The 14,112-nt window shown below is 46.0% G+C and overlaps 2 long non-coding RNA genes across 2 annotated transcripts; one reads left to right on the forward strand and one right to left on the reverse strand.

The window, feature by feature from the left end:
• Window positions 1–1,842: 1,842 nt before the first annotated feature.
• Window positions 1,843–12,876, reverse strand: LOC138764738 (uncharacterized). The gene is made up of 3 exons (XR_011358288.1): window positions 12,514–12,876; window positions 8,428–8,883; window positions 1,843–2,696 (listed from the first exon to the last, which is right to left on the reverse strand). It is a non-coding gene; the product is annotated as an uncharacterized lncRNA (long non-coding RNA).
• Window positions 12,877–12,937: 61 nt separating this feature from the next.
• LOC138764737 (uncharacterized) lies at window positions 12,938–13,710 on the forward strand. Its single transcript, XR_011358287.1, has 2 exons — window positions 12,938–13,230; window positions 13,523–13,710. It is a non-coding gene; the product is annotated as an uncharacterized lncRNA (long non-coding RNA).
• The last annotated feature ends 402 nt before the right edge of the window (window positions 13,711–14,112 follow it).

The raw sequence follows: 14,112 nt of genomic DNA on the forward strand, positions 1-14,112 counted from the left end.
AGCCAGGTAACTTCCAGTCTTTGGGATTATTGACACTGCATCAAATTTATTATCATATCTTTTTTTGGAATGGACAAGTTTCTCTGGAACCAGAGAGGCTGGAAATCGAGCCGCCATCACCGGAAGCATCCGACAAGTTTGAACTCTGGCTGCGCTGTTTCATCATGTTTCTGCAGGCCTCCACTGCGATCATCCAATCCGACGCAGATGAGCTGTACTTACTTCCTCACGGGTCGGGCACCGCGTTTACCCAATGGTCAGAGACTGCAAGACATTTGCTGAAGCAATGGACATTCTGAAAGGTTAGTACCTAGCCCAGGTGAATGGAGTTTACGCCAGGCACATCCTAGCCACACGTACTTCCTCAACATCATGTTTCCTGTTTGTCATTCCCTGCCCAGACATGACCTCTGCCACCGTCATTAAAGCCTTGGTCATCCTCTTCACCCTGTTTGGATACCCCTGCTACATTCATATCGACTGGGGTTCCTCCTTCATGAGTGATGAGCTGTGACAATATCTACTGGCCAGAGGTATCGCCACAAGCAGGAACACCAGCTACAACCCCAGAGGAAAAGGGAAAACACCACTGACCGGAAGGCCATCCTCTTTGCCCTGTCAAAAAGGCCTGCCTGTCTCCCACTGGCAAGAGGTCCTACCCAAACCACTGCTCGCAATCGGATCCTTTCTGTGCACCACCGCCAATGCCACCCGACATGAAAGGTTGTTCCCTTCCCCAGGAAGGCCGTGTCGGGGACCACATTGCCATCCTGGTTGACATCCCAAGGGCCAGTCCTGCTCCAGAAGCATGTGAGAAGCCTTAAGTCCGACCCACTGGTCGAAAGGGTCCACCTCCTCCATGCCAACCCCCAATATACCTATGTGGCATTCCCGGATGGGCGCAAGGACACTGTGCTCCTCCAGGACCTGGCGCACGTGGGAGACCCTGGGATTCCAGCCAACCAACCAGTATATTGGCCCCCTTTGATCCTCCACCATGTACCATGTCACCTACCCCAGCTTCCACTCCAAATGTCTCATTTCAGTCGCCAGATACCCCGCCTCCCGACAATGACCAGACCGTCAAGGAGTCAACAGCTGAGCCATAGCCAGAGCTATGATGGTCACAATGGCAGACAAGACCACTGATCAGACTGAACTCATTCACCCCGCTGGACTTGGTGGTACCACCGTTAATACTGTTTGTTTGTGTATGGCTGACCAACCCCTTGCTGATAGTACCTGTGGCTTCACCTCCTTGAATCCCCTAATAAAGCTGGCCATGCCATAACCTCTCCTCAGAATAAGCTTGGGTCAGCAGTCTTGTTTATGGCAATAAAAGTCAATCAGTCAGGGAAATTCTAGTCTTTGGAGTTACTGATTGTGCATCAGGAGGGCCATATGACCTCTCCAATGGGAACCTAGTGGAAATTCACCTCTCCTGTCAATCCCACCCCACCTGTATAAGTACATGTCTTTGAAATCCATGCACTCAAGGGACATGCTGAGTTCCTGCAGCATTTCAAGGTGTCTGCAGACTTCAATGTTTCAGTACAGTGTCTGTCACCCTCCCTCCCTGTCTATCCCCATGTCCCCTTTCCTCTAGATCTCTCTCCCCCCCCACCCCGTTCCCCCAGCTCTGCTTCGACAGCCAACCCCCTCCCCCACCATACCTCCCCTTCCCTCTCGTCCACATCCCATTAACATTTTACCTGTCGCTCTGCGCAGGTGCGAGGGAACATGATTGATAGTTTCAATCGGCGAATCCGAGAAAGGGGCACGTGATGGTGATTGGCCTGGAGGCAGGTCCAGGAGAGTGACAGGATTCTGAAGTCGGCCATTGGTGGAAGATGGGGAGCAGGGATAGGCGGGCGGCACTGTGCATGACATCATAAAGAGACCACGTGCTTCAGTGGCAGTTTGTGTCTCCTTTTTGAGGCCGTTGAGATGGGATGGTTTCTAGCGCTCGTTGCATTGTGGGTATAAACGCTGCCACCTTCTCTCTGGCCATGTTCCAAGTTAAGAATTTGGCTCTCCTTGCGATGTTGACTCTCCTCCCACTTAATGTGCATTGCCCATCAGGAAATAACACTGCAGACAATGCTCCGCACCAGGTATTGTTTATGTATCTTTATCTTTGCTCAATAAAGTACACTGCTTCACCTGCTCAGCATCGTGTTATGTCAAAAAAACTCACACAGCTTTAAAAAGGACATGTGGAGTGTCATGATAATGAATATGCATGAGATGTATGCAGATACCGGTTGAGCTATTAACCTGACGGGAGGTCAGAGGGCATGCGGGCGAGGAATGCAGGCGCAGAATAGAGGAATAATGGAAGCAGAGAAATAAATACACACCAATGTTCAACGGGTAAATCATGTGTTGATGGTGTTATCAATTTCACATTTCGGGCCACAAATGTGACATTGGCGACCAGGAGAAACATTTTGGATTTTGAATCTGTGGCTTTGAGCTGGAACGTTTCATCATGGCAGTCATTGGAGCTGAATTTCTAGCACTTCGCGGTGTTCCTCATTTTGACCCGACGGGTGATGCAAGCACTGTGAGCGTGAAGTGGAAGGCATGGCTTGAAGAGTTCGAAGCTTACGACGACAGTCGTGGCCTATTTCTCGATGGGAGCACGGCGGAGCAGAAAGCGCAGCGGAGGGCGTTACTTCTCTTCACCACAGGACCTGCAGTTCGGGAAACTTTTAAGACGCTTTCGAATACAGGAAGGAAGGAGGAATACCAGAAAGCTGTAGATGCATTGAATGCACACTATGTGGTGACACCGAATGCCACATTTCAACGCCATTTGTTTCACAAAACAAAAGAGGAAGATGGGGAAATGGTCGCCCAGTACGTGATGAGATTGCGACAACTGGCTGTTGGATGCAATTACGTGGCAGCTGATTTGGACAACCAGTTATTGGATCAAGTCGTGCAGCACTGCAGATCAGACAAACTCAGAAGGCGACTGCTGGAAAAAGGGGGTGAGTTGAAACTTACCAATGACTTAGCAATTGCTGCTGCATTAGAGGCTGTTGAGGGGCAATTTCATACCATGAAACTGAAAGACAATTCAAGCCAGCCCAGTAAAGACAAAGTTGGTCAACAAGTAAATATGCCGACACATGACTTGGAGTGTTACAGATATGGAGACAGAGGTCATTTTGGAAAAGACCCATGCTGCCCAGCAAAAGGCAAAGTTTGTAGAAAGTGTGGAGGTAAAGACCACTTTGCAAAGAAGTGCAAAAGCAAGCCAAATGCAAACCAGCTTCTAAGGGCAAAGCTTGGGGGAAAGGAAAGTCTCCTGGAAAGAAAAGCAATTATGGACAGAGAAAGCAAGGCACTGTTCGCCATATAGAAGGTGACCCAGAAAGTGACGATGATGACGACAACCAGGATGAGCAGAAATACTATCAGTTTACATTGAATGATGGCCATCATGAGAAAGTCCCAGTGATAATTGGTGGTGTGACAGTTCCGGTCATTGTAGACTCAGGCAGTGACAGTAATGTAATTGACCGACACTTATGGGAGAAATTGGAAAAAAAAGATCATTTGTACGTCAAAGAAGTGTTCAAAGAAACTGTATCCACACACAGCAACCAAGCCATTGCAGACCATTGGATGTTTCACTGTGACTGTTGAAGCTGGTGACAAGCACACCAAAGCAGAGTTTGTTGTCATAGACGAAAGGGGAGAACCATTGCTGAGTTGACGCACGGCGCAAGATCTGGCAATACTTCATATTGGAGCTCATGTCAATTCAGTTCAGTCATACGAGGATATGAAGCAAGAATTCCCCGCAGTTTTCCAGGGAGTAGGAAAGCTGAAAGGTCGACAACTAAAGCTAGCAGTGGACAAAACGGTCAAACCCAAGGCGCAACCAGTGCGCAGAACCCCATTTGGACTTCGTGGGAAAGTCGAGGCCAAAATCAAAGAGTTGATTGAGCAAGACATTATTGAACCTGTCGAACATTCAATGCAATGGATCAGCCCAGTAGTGATCGTGCCCAAACCAAATGGTGACATGACACTGTGTGTTGATATGAGGATGGCCAATTAAGCTATAATTCGAGAACGACACCCCATACCAACAGTAGAAGAAGTACTCCAGGCGTTAACAACCAGTCAGGTGTTCTCAAAAATCGATTTAAAATGGGGCTATCATCAACAAGAGCTGGACCCAGAATCCAGGGACGTGACAACATTTGTGACTCACTGCGGATTGTACTGGTACAAGAGGCTATCGTTCGGCATCAATGCAGCTCCTGAGATATACCAGTACAAAATCCATCGAGTGATTCAAGGCATTCCTGGAGTCGCCAACATTTCTGATGACATCATAGTCCATGCGGCTACACAGGAAGAGCATGACAGACAGTTGAGGCTTGTGCTATCCAGACTACAGGGGGCAGGCCTTACTGTGAATGGAGACAAGTGAAGTCTCAGAGATGGACTTCATGGGACACAGGCTTACACGGGAAGGACTGAACCCAGCTGATGCCAAGGTGAAAGCTGTTGCCGATGCACGTGAATCCCAGAATGCAACGGAGATGAGGAGTTTCTTGGGATTGGTCTATTATTGCGCAAAGTTCATCCCTAACATTGCTACACTGACAGAACCACTGAGGAAACTAACCAGGAAAGGTGTACCATTCCATTTTGGCCCTGAGCAGAAGGAAGCATTCACAGCTCTGAAACAAAGTCTGACTAATGCCGATAATCTTGGGTATTATGATCCGGATGCACTAACCAAAGTCATAGCGGATGCTAGCCCTGTTGGTTTAGGAGCCGTGTTGGTCCAGACGCATGATGAGGGACCAAGAATCATTGCCTATGCCAGCAGATCTTTGACAGATGTTGAAAGGAGATATTCTCAGACGGAGAAAGAAGCACTTGGACTTGTATGGGCCAGCGAGAGATTCCATGCATATTTGTATGGCATTGAATTTGAACTCATCACGGACCATAAACCATTGGAGGTGATCTACGCCGCCAAGTCCAAACCGTGTGCCAGGATAGAACGATGGGTGCTCAGACTCCAACCGTACAAGTACAGAGTAGTCCACATTGCTGGGAAAGCAAACATTGCTGATCCGCTGTCCAGATTGTTGAAAGATGGATGCTCACAATCCAAGTCAGAACTGGGGACAGAAGCAGAGAGCTTTGTACACTTCATAGCTATCCAGTCGACACCGGGAGCTGTGACAATGAGGGAAGTCGAGAGAGAGTCCAAACATGACCCAGAACTCATAGAAGTTAGAGAATGTATCCAAAGTGGACAATGGGACAAGTGCACTCACAAGGCATATGTTCCCATTAGAGACAAACTTTGTTGCATTGGGCAGTGTGTGTTGAGGGGTTGTAGACTGGTGATACCACAGAGGTTGATACCGAAGATCATATCATTAGCTCATGAAGGATACCTAGGTATTGTTGGTACCAAGAAAAACCTCAGGAGAAAAGTATGGTGGCCAGGTTGTGATAAAGACGTGGAGAAATTCGTCAAAACCTGCCATGGGTGTCAACTCACAAGTAGGAGTAATCCCCCAGAGCCGATCCGGAGTACGCAACTCCCGACAGGACCGTGGATCGATGTAGCTGTTGACTTTCTCAGACCTTAACCAACTGGCAAGTCAATCATGGTAGTGGTGGACTACTACAGCAGATACTATGAGTACTCTGTGATGAGGTCAACGACCACTGAAAAAACGATACAAGCATTGGCAGAGATCTTCGCGAGATATGGATTGCCTGTTACGCTATACTCTGACAATGGTCCACAGTTCATCTCAGAGACATTTGCTGAATATATGAGGACCACAGGCATCCACCATCACAAAGTAACTCCTAAATGGCCACAAGCCAACGGAGAAGTAGAGAGACAAAATCAGTCCATCGAAAAACAACTACGGATCGCTCATGCAGAAGGACAGAACTGGAGAGAAGTATTGCTATCCTATGTAGCTGTCTATCGGGCAACCCATGCAACCACAGGAAAAAGTCCAGCAGAAGTACGCTTCGGGAGGAAAATCTGCACAAAAATGCCTGAACTGAAGGAAATCAGGGACAACCAGGAGATGAGGGACCACGATGCTGAAAAGAAGGGGGCAGTAAAGCTGGATGTAGACTTGAGACGTGGGGCCAGGTACTCAGACATCATGCCTGGAGATAATGTTCTTGTAAGGCAAGAGAGTGGTGGTAAGCTAGACATACCTTATTACCATCAACCCTACACTGTTGTATCCAGAAGCGGCAGTATGGTGACAGTCAGGTCTCCAGCTGGAGTCCTCTACAAAAGAAACATGCCTGGTGTCAAAAAGTACCAATCCAGAGCAGCACCGAGTGAAGTGGTTGGAAATCCAGTGCGAGTTGCTCAACCTGAGGGACCAGATGACGTTCCAGAGGTAGTTACCAGTTTTCCCGATGAAGTGGCCAGAGTACCAGAAACACCAGAGGCCGTAGCGAGCAGTGTTTCAGGTGCTGAGGGTGAGCAACCAAGTTGCGAAAGTAGCATTGCAGGAAGGCTGAGATGGAACAGGAAACCACCTAAGCTATATGAAGATTTTGTGCCATATTTCTAATTGTGCCCGCATTATCATGAAAGTTTGTGATAGTTGGAATGAGTTTCAATGAAGAAAAAAAAAGTGCATTGATTCAATGGAAGCGCAGTAATGATACACACCAAGGAAAAGTGGAAATGTGTGGTGATTGTGGAAAAAAAACAATAAGAGAAATAATGTAAAGGGTGTACGCCAAACGCTGCCCTTGTGAAACAAGCAGTGAATGAGTATATGTGGATGTCATGAAGGAAACCATCGCGAACTCCGAGAAAGAGACCTTTGCAAAGTTGAGCTATGATTACCTGGATCATCGCTGTTTTGTTGTGTTTAGCATTATTAGAAAAAAAAACTGTGTGCCGAACATTTATTTTATATTTGACGTGGTTTGACTCAGTAGCAGTGTGAGAGATAATAGATTACAGGAAGTAAAGTTAGTATGAATAAAATAGACTAGAGGAAGTTAAGTAAGTGCTGAATAGGGATGAATTCTGATAAGAGTGTGAGGAAGGGTTCCGCAAGTACAATAGAAGAAAGGTCTTATTGTGATAGAAAGAACTAGCAAGTTCTGCATATAGAATTAATAAGTCCTGGGGGTTGAGAGGTGTGAATAAGGACAAGGGCAGATTCATGAATGAGGACAATGACATGATGGGACCCAGAGAGGATACCCCATGGTCTTCCAAGTTTACAGAAACTGCACGTAGGCAGAAAGAATTACCAAATGCCAAACCAATCCAGGAGGCAGAAGAATGTTAAGGGGGGGAGGCTATCTCTACACTGAAATGAACTGTATAAACGTCGGGTGAGCCCCAGTATGTGTGTGTATTCCAATGGTCAGGGGAAGCACCCAACCTTGCACTGTTGGACAATAAATGTTCTTTGTTCTCAATTTTTGTGTCGAGCGAAATCTGTGAAGGTACTTCTGTTTCTCACAGCAGTAACCAACAATCAGAAGTATGTTGATGCAGGAAGAGGAATGATAATGGGAGCATTTTTTGACAGTGATTTTGATAAATACATCATAAAGTACATGTATGAGTGCTGTAAGAATTGCACTTTTGTTTTGGTCGACTATTTGATATTAAATGAAAAAAAAACAAAAGTATTGAAATTTAAATATGTGGCTTTATAGAACGGAAAAATAGTCATGAAAAATAAAGGGGAAGGAAATATGTGGGGCGTATAATTTTAAACGTTTACATTTTGCATATGAGGTGACCATTGTATTAGTATAACTACAGAAGAAATGTTGAGCTATTATATTACATTTGGTTATAACATGGTTACGTTACATTTTGTGAAGAGGGAATTTGATGTTGCTTTTGTTGGTTTGGAAGGCAGAAAAATGCTATTGATAGTGTTAAAGTGTTTGCATTAAACAGAAAGAAACACTTATGTTCGTTGATATTCATACAAGATATACACTTAGATTGAAAGGTTAAGACACATAAAGATATAAAGTTTATTTCCGTTGAAAGGAGGGATGTCATGATAATGAATATGCATGAGATGTATGCAGATAGAGGTTGAGGTATTAACCTAACGGGAGGTCAGAGGGCATGCGCGCGAGGAATGCAGATGCAGAATGGAGGAATAATGGAAGCAGAGAAATAAATACACACTGATGTTCAACGGGTAAATCATGTGTTGATGGTGTTATCAATTTCACATTTCGGGCCACAAATGAGACATGGAGGAAATAGCGTCACACTGGCCAATCAGCCCCGCCCTGTGAGCAGATTGACCGATGCAGCAGGGCAACAGCGTGCGGGCGGTTGTCAATCGGAGAAACACAAGCAGCTGCAGCCGTTGGACCCTGAAGCGAATACACGGAAGCGCCGGAGAAACTTACGCAGCATCCAGAGGGAGTGAAGGGAACCGACGTCCTGGAACGTTCTCTCTCTTTTTCTCCTCCTCCATCTCCTTCTCTCCATCTCCCCAGACTCTTCCCACCCGTCCGTCTCCTGTCCTCGCCCCATTACTTCTCATCTTCTTTCTCTTCTCCCCTTCCACGTGGATCCACCTATTACCCCTGATGTTTTATCCTGTGCTCCTCCCCCAGCCTTTTTATTCAGGCCTTTACCTGTTTGTGCAGATTCATGACGAAGAGCTCAGGCCCGTAACGTGGTTCAGCTTTTACTTCCTGTAGATGCTGTGTGACCTGCTGAGTTTCTACAGCACTTTGGTGAACTGCCCTCAACCCCAGCATCTGCAGGTTTTCTTGTTCAACTCCAGAGGCTCGTTGCTTTTTCTTTTGTTGATTGTTTTGCTGAACGTTTTCTTCTGGTGAGTAAATTAGTTGCGATCACTGTTTAGTCGGACAGACAAAGATGTTAATTGGATATGGATATTGAATAGGCGAGAAAAAGGTGAGAATTGATAAAGGGGTTGGATGTGTGAAAGCAGACTGGGTGAAAGGGGAGGGGTGGATGGTGAAGAAGGATTCCAATTTGGAGCCAGAGGTGCTAATATCCAGGTCTCTGTTCTCTTCCCATACCTTGCCCGCCCCAATTATCCAACCTCTGACCTTACTCAGCTCCTGGATGCGGTTGAATTCCTACCTCCAGCTCTGTCTTTGCAAAGGAAACTCTGTTCCCATCCCCTCAAAACTGCTGCTTGAGTGTAGGTGATTGATACAGAGATGGTGTCACGTGGGGTTGCTAGCGATTGAGACATCAGTATTAAACGCAACTGTTTGTGGGTCGGGAGGTTTGCGATTGGTTGGAAGCTGCTGATCCTTTAACGTCACAATGGAAAGGTGATATGTTTAATGTAAATCATGACAATCAGTAGACACCGTGGTTGAAGTAAAAACTCGATGTTGGAGAAACTCAGCTGGTCAAACAGTGTCCTTTATGTAGCAAAGGTACAACCGACATTTTGGTCTTAAGCCCTTCATCATTACAAGAGAATGTCGGAAGGCGTCCAAACAAAAGGGGGGGGGGGTGGCGGTGAGGTCACAAAGGTAGGAGATGATAGGTAGGGGAGGAGGGATGGGTGGGTGGAGGGGAGAACTGGAAAGGGGGAGGGGAAAGAAAAGACCAGCAGGTTATCAGAAAGCAGAGAAGGTGATGTTAATGCCTTCTGGCTGAAGAGTGCCTAGATGGAAAATAAGATGTTGTTCCTCCAATCTGCAGGTGGTGTGAGTGGGATAGTACACAAGGTCATGTGCAGAAATGCGAATGTGACTCAGAATTGAAATGGTTGGTTACTGGAAGGTCTCAGTTATGGTGGAGTAGAGGTGCTCAGTGAAGCGATCTGCCACTGGACTCTGATGTAGAGAATGCCACAAAGGGTACACTGGATGCAGTAAATCGGTGGGTATATGTGTTGCTTTACTTGAAAAGCCCATTTGGGGCCCCAGACTGTGGTGAGGGAGGAGGTGTGGATGCAAGTATGGCACCTTTTGCCACAGGGGAAGGTGGGGGGTGATAGGTGGGGAGGTATGAGTGCACAAGGGTCATGGAGGAAGTGGTCCCTATGTCAAGAGGGGAGGAGAAGAGAAAATGTGTCTGGTGCTGGGATCGGCAGATAATATGTTGGATGCAGAGGCTGGTGGAGTGGTAGGTGAGGATGAGGGAGATTCCATGTTTGTTGTGTCTGGGCCAGAATGGGAAAGGGTAGATATGCAAGAAATGGAGGAAATGCAGTTGAGGGCTGAGTTAATGGGGGTGGAGGGGAAGCCAGGTTTGTGGAAGAAGTCAGACATTTCAGAGGATCTGGACTGGAAGACCTCATCTTGGGAACAGATGCAGTGGAGATGGAGAAATTGAGAGAAGGGGATGAAATCCTTGCAGGGGATAGGGTGTGAGGAAGTGTAGTCCAGGTAGTTGTGGGAGTTGGAGGTTTTTGAAAATTTTATTTAAGAATTTTACAAAATAAACATATACAATATACTTATTTTAAAAAATAACCCCTACTATCCCACCTCCTCCCCTCCCCCCACCTAATCCACCCCAAACAACCCACCTGCCTTTGGAGCTTTTTTCCAAAAAAAAACAATTGTATCTGGCTTTAACAGATTGCTGTTTGGTGTGCCATCTTTTTACATTAAAAAAAACATTTACTTAACTTCCAAACCCATACACTCCAAATACAGATGCCACAAATACAGACTCCACAAATACAGACTCTACATTTTAACAAAAAAAGAATAATTATTCCGTATCATTTCCAGGTAAATACACGATTGAATTTTGTTGTGCCATCTTTGTATACTCAATTCAACAGCATTTTTCCAAGTAACATCTATAGATTTTCTAGCCACTGCCAGCCCTAAATGTATAAATGCAATTTGAGGTTTCTCCAGTTGCAAATCTGTTGTTAGTGTAATCATATAGCCCAGTAAACATACCCATGGTTCAATATATAGATCTATCTTGAATAAATCTTGCAAACATTTAATAATTTTTTTCCCAAAAAGGTCTGACTTTTGTACATTCCCATACTGAATAAAAAAAAGTACCTGTCTGTTCACCACACCGAAAACAAAGATTTGATTAACTAAATCCATATTTTTTCAATCTTTCAGGTGTTAAATACAACTGATGCAAAATATGATAATTAACCAAACTATATTGTACATTAATTAACTTCTTAACACTGTCAACACACATATTAGACTACTCCTCCACTGATTTGGGAATAGATAGGTCCTTCTCCCATTTATCTTTTGCTTTATACATATATATATATATATATATATATATCAACCTTTGTCATCTTCTCCTGTAGAAACATACATTTCTGAAACCAATCCCTTTTTCCCCTTATCAACAATTAATTTCTCAAATTTTGTTTGACCAGGTAATATTAACTCTTTACCAAAACTTCCTAACAATAAATCTCATACTTGATAATAAGCAAATAAAGTGTTTGGTAATATACAGTTGGAGGGTTTGTAGTATATGTTGGTGAAAAGCTTGTCTCAGAGATGGAGACTGAGAGATCCAGGAAGAGGAGAATGTGGTCGGAGATGGACCAGGTGAGTTTGAGACCGGGATGTGAAGTGGATGAAATTGACCAGCTCATCGATGTGGTTGTCACTATACCAGAGGAAGAGTTGAGGGGTCTTGCCTGTGTAGGCTTGGAGCTTGGGTTGCTCCACAAAGCCTACAAACAGGCAGGCGTAGCTGGGACCCATGCAGGCACCCATAGCCACATAATTTGGAGGAAGTGGGATGAGTCAAAGAAGTTATGTTTATGGTGATATGTTAATGCAGTTTACCTGTGTGCTATTGAGGCTCTTTGGATAGAGCGGTTTCTGGACTGTTGGGATTTGCCAGCTCTGAGGCACTGCTGCAACACCAGTGTGTCCCCACTAGGGGGAGCCCGTTCCCCTGCTCTGACTGTGGGAAGAGCTTTCAAACCTCCAAGGACCTGGTGGAGCACAGATGTGTTCCACCGGAGTAAAGTCGGTTCACCTGCCGTGTGTGTGGGAAGGGGTTCACCCAGTCCTCCTGCCTCCTGCAGCACCAGAACAATCACTCCCGGGAGAGAGCCTTTAAATGCTCTATATGCAGGAAGGGATTCTCTCAATCCCTGAACCTGCTACAACATCAGAGAATTCACACCAGGGAGAGGCCGTTCACCTGCTCCTTGTGTGGGAAGGAGTTCTCTCATCTTTCTGGCCTTCAGTCACACCAGCGGGCTCACACAGTACACCTGCTCTCTGTGGGATTGGATTCACTCAGTTCTCCAACCTGTTGACGCACTATTCTGTTCACACCGGGGAGAAACTGTTCACCTGCTCCCTGTGATCGAAGGGCTTCTCTCAGCTCTCTGGTCTGTGGGGACACCAGTGGGTTCACACGGGGAGAGAGTGTTTACCTTGGACAGTCAGGATTTTTCTCCCCGGTAAAAGTATCACACATTAAAGGACATGTGTTTATAGTGATGAGGTTAAGGTTAAGGGAGATGTTCAGAGCAAATACTTTACCCAGAGAGCAGTGGAACGGGCTCCCAGGTGTCGTTGATTCTTGATAGCCCCATGAATATGGAGGGAGGTGGTTATTGTGGGGGCAGCAGTTTTAGTTTAACTTGGGCATCCTGTTCAGTACAGACACGGGGAACGAAGGGTCGATGTTTCAGAGGCCACAGGTTTGAGGATTGTTGTGTTGATGGGGATTTTCCCTGTAGCCTGAAACCCTCCCCGTCTCACTCTTCCCCACTCTATTAGATGGGCTTCTGCCGTCTTTCCCTGCTATTCTGAGTGTGGGGTTCCTGCTGTCTATTGACTTCCGTGGATACTGCCTGACCTGCTGGGTTGCTCCAGCGCTTTGTGCTTTGCTGCTGAGGTGAGTGTGGTGGTGACCTCTGACCTAGTGCCTGCGTGGCTGGGCTTTTGTGACAAAATCATAAACCAGCCAGGAGACGTCAGCGTCGTTAACTGCTGGACAAGACTTAGCCGTGCAAGTTCCCTTTGGTGTTTGTAATTTGAAACTCAATGCTGCAACCTCTGGATTTTCAGATGATGAGGGTGTGCAGATGCTGGGATCTAATGCAAGACACAAGTGCTGGAGAAACTCAGAAGGTTACACAGCATCCATAGACAGTAAAAAGCCATCAACATTTTGGGCTAAAGCCCTTCCCCAGGAGTGCTGAAATTGAGGAAATCATCCGAATAAAGAGCAGGGGGAACAGCACAGGCGAAATGGTAAGAGGCCCCAGGTGGATACAGATAGGAGGGGAGAAGAGATAGAAGCCGAGAACTGACAGGGGAGAGGGCAGAGGGTCTCTCTGACAGGAGAAGGCAGGGACGTGGGTGGGAGCTGGAGGAAAGGAGATAGATGGGGAAAGAAAAAGCTGGTGAACTGATATTGGAAGTCAATGTTCATGCTGTCTGGTTGGATGGTGGAGACGGAATGTAAGGTGTTGACCCTCCAGTTTGGGGTTGGTGCCGACAATTGGGGTCCAGATTGTTGTTCTGATGGGGTTTTTCCTTGCAGCTCCAGCTCTCTGTGTGTTTGTACAATCCCCAGTTGACCTGCTGCCCCTGTTCATTGGATTTTTCATCTAAACTGCATCACATCTCCTGGGTCACTTCCCCTTTGTACTTGCTGGGCTGGCTGGTACGGACAGACCCTCTCTGACCTGTACCTTGATGGACATTGAATAAAAATGGCTGTGACAGGAAGATTTTAGTCTCATTCTTGTCTTCAGAATCCGGTTCTGGGTGATATATCTCCAGACCCAACAGCATGTCATTGCCTGAATTTCCTTTAAAGTGCCCAGCCAGTGCCCGCTGCACTGTAATGCTGATATTTCATGACCTGTGCACTACTCGCACCAGATATTTTGGTCCCATTATTATTCCTCATCTCTACCCAGATCAGTTCCACATTCTGGTCCTCAGAAACTGTATCATCTCTCACTGTCACCCTGATCTCATCATTAATCTAGAGTATTACCCCACCTCCCATATCTTCCTGCCTTATCTTAACAAATTCCCTGACACCCTGGGTATTTCATTCCCAATCATCTCCAACCAGCAAACACATTTGTGTAATGCCCACTAAATCACAATCATTTAGATTGA

Source organism: Narcine bancroftii, chromosome 5 (assembly GCF_036971445.1).
Source record: "Narcine bancroftii isolate sNarBan1 chromosome 5, sNarBan1.hap1, whole genome shotgun sequence".
In the NCBI taxonomy this organism is placed as follows: domain Eukaryota; kingdom Metazoa; phylum Chordata; class Chondrichthyes; order Torpediniformes; family Narcinidae; genus Narcine; species Narcine bancroftii.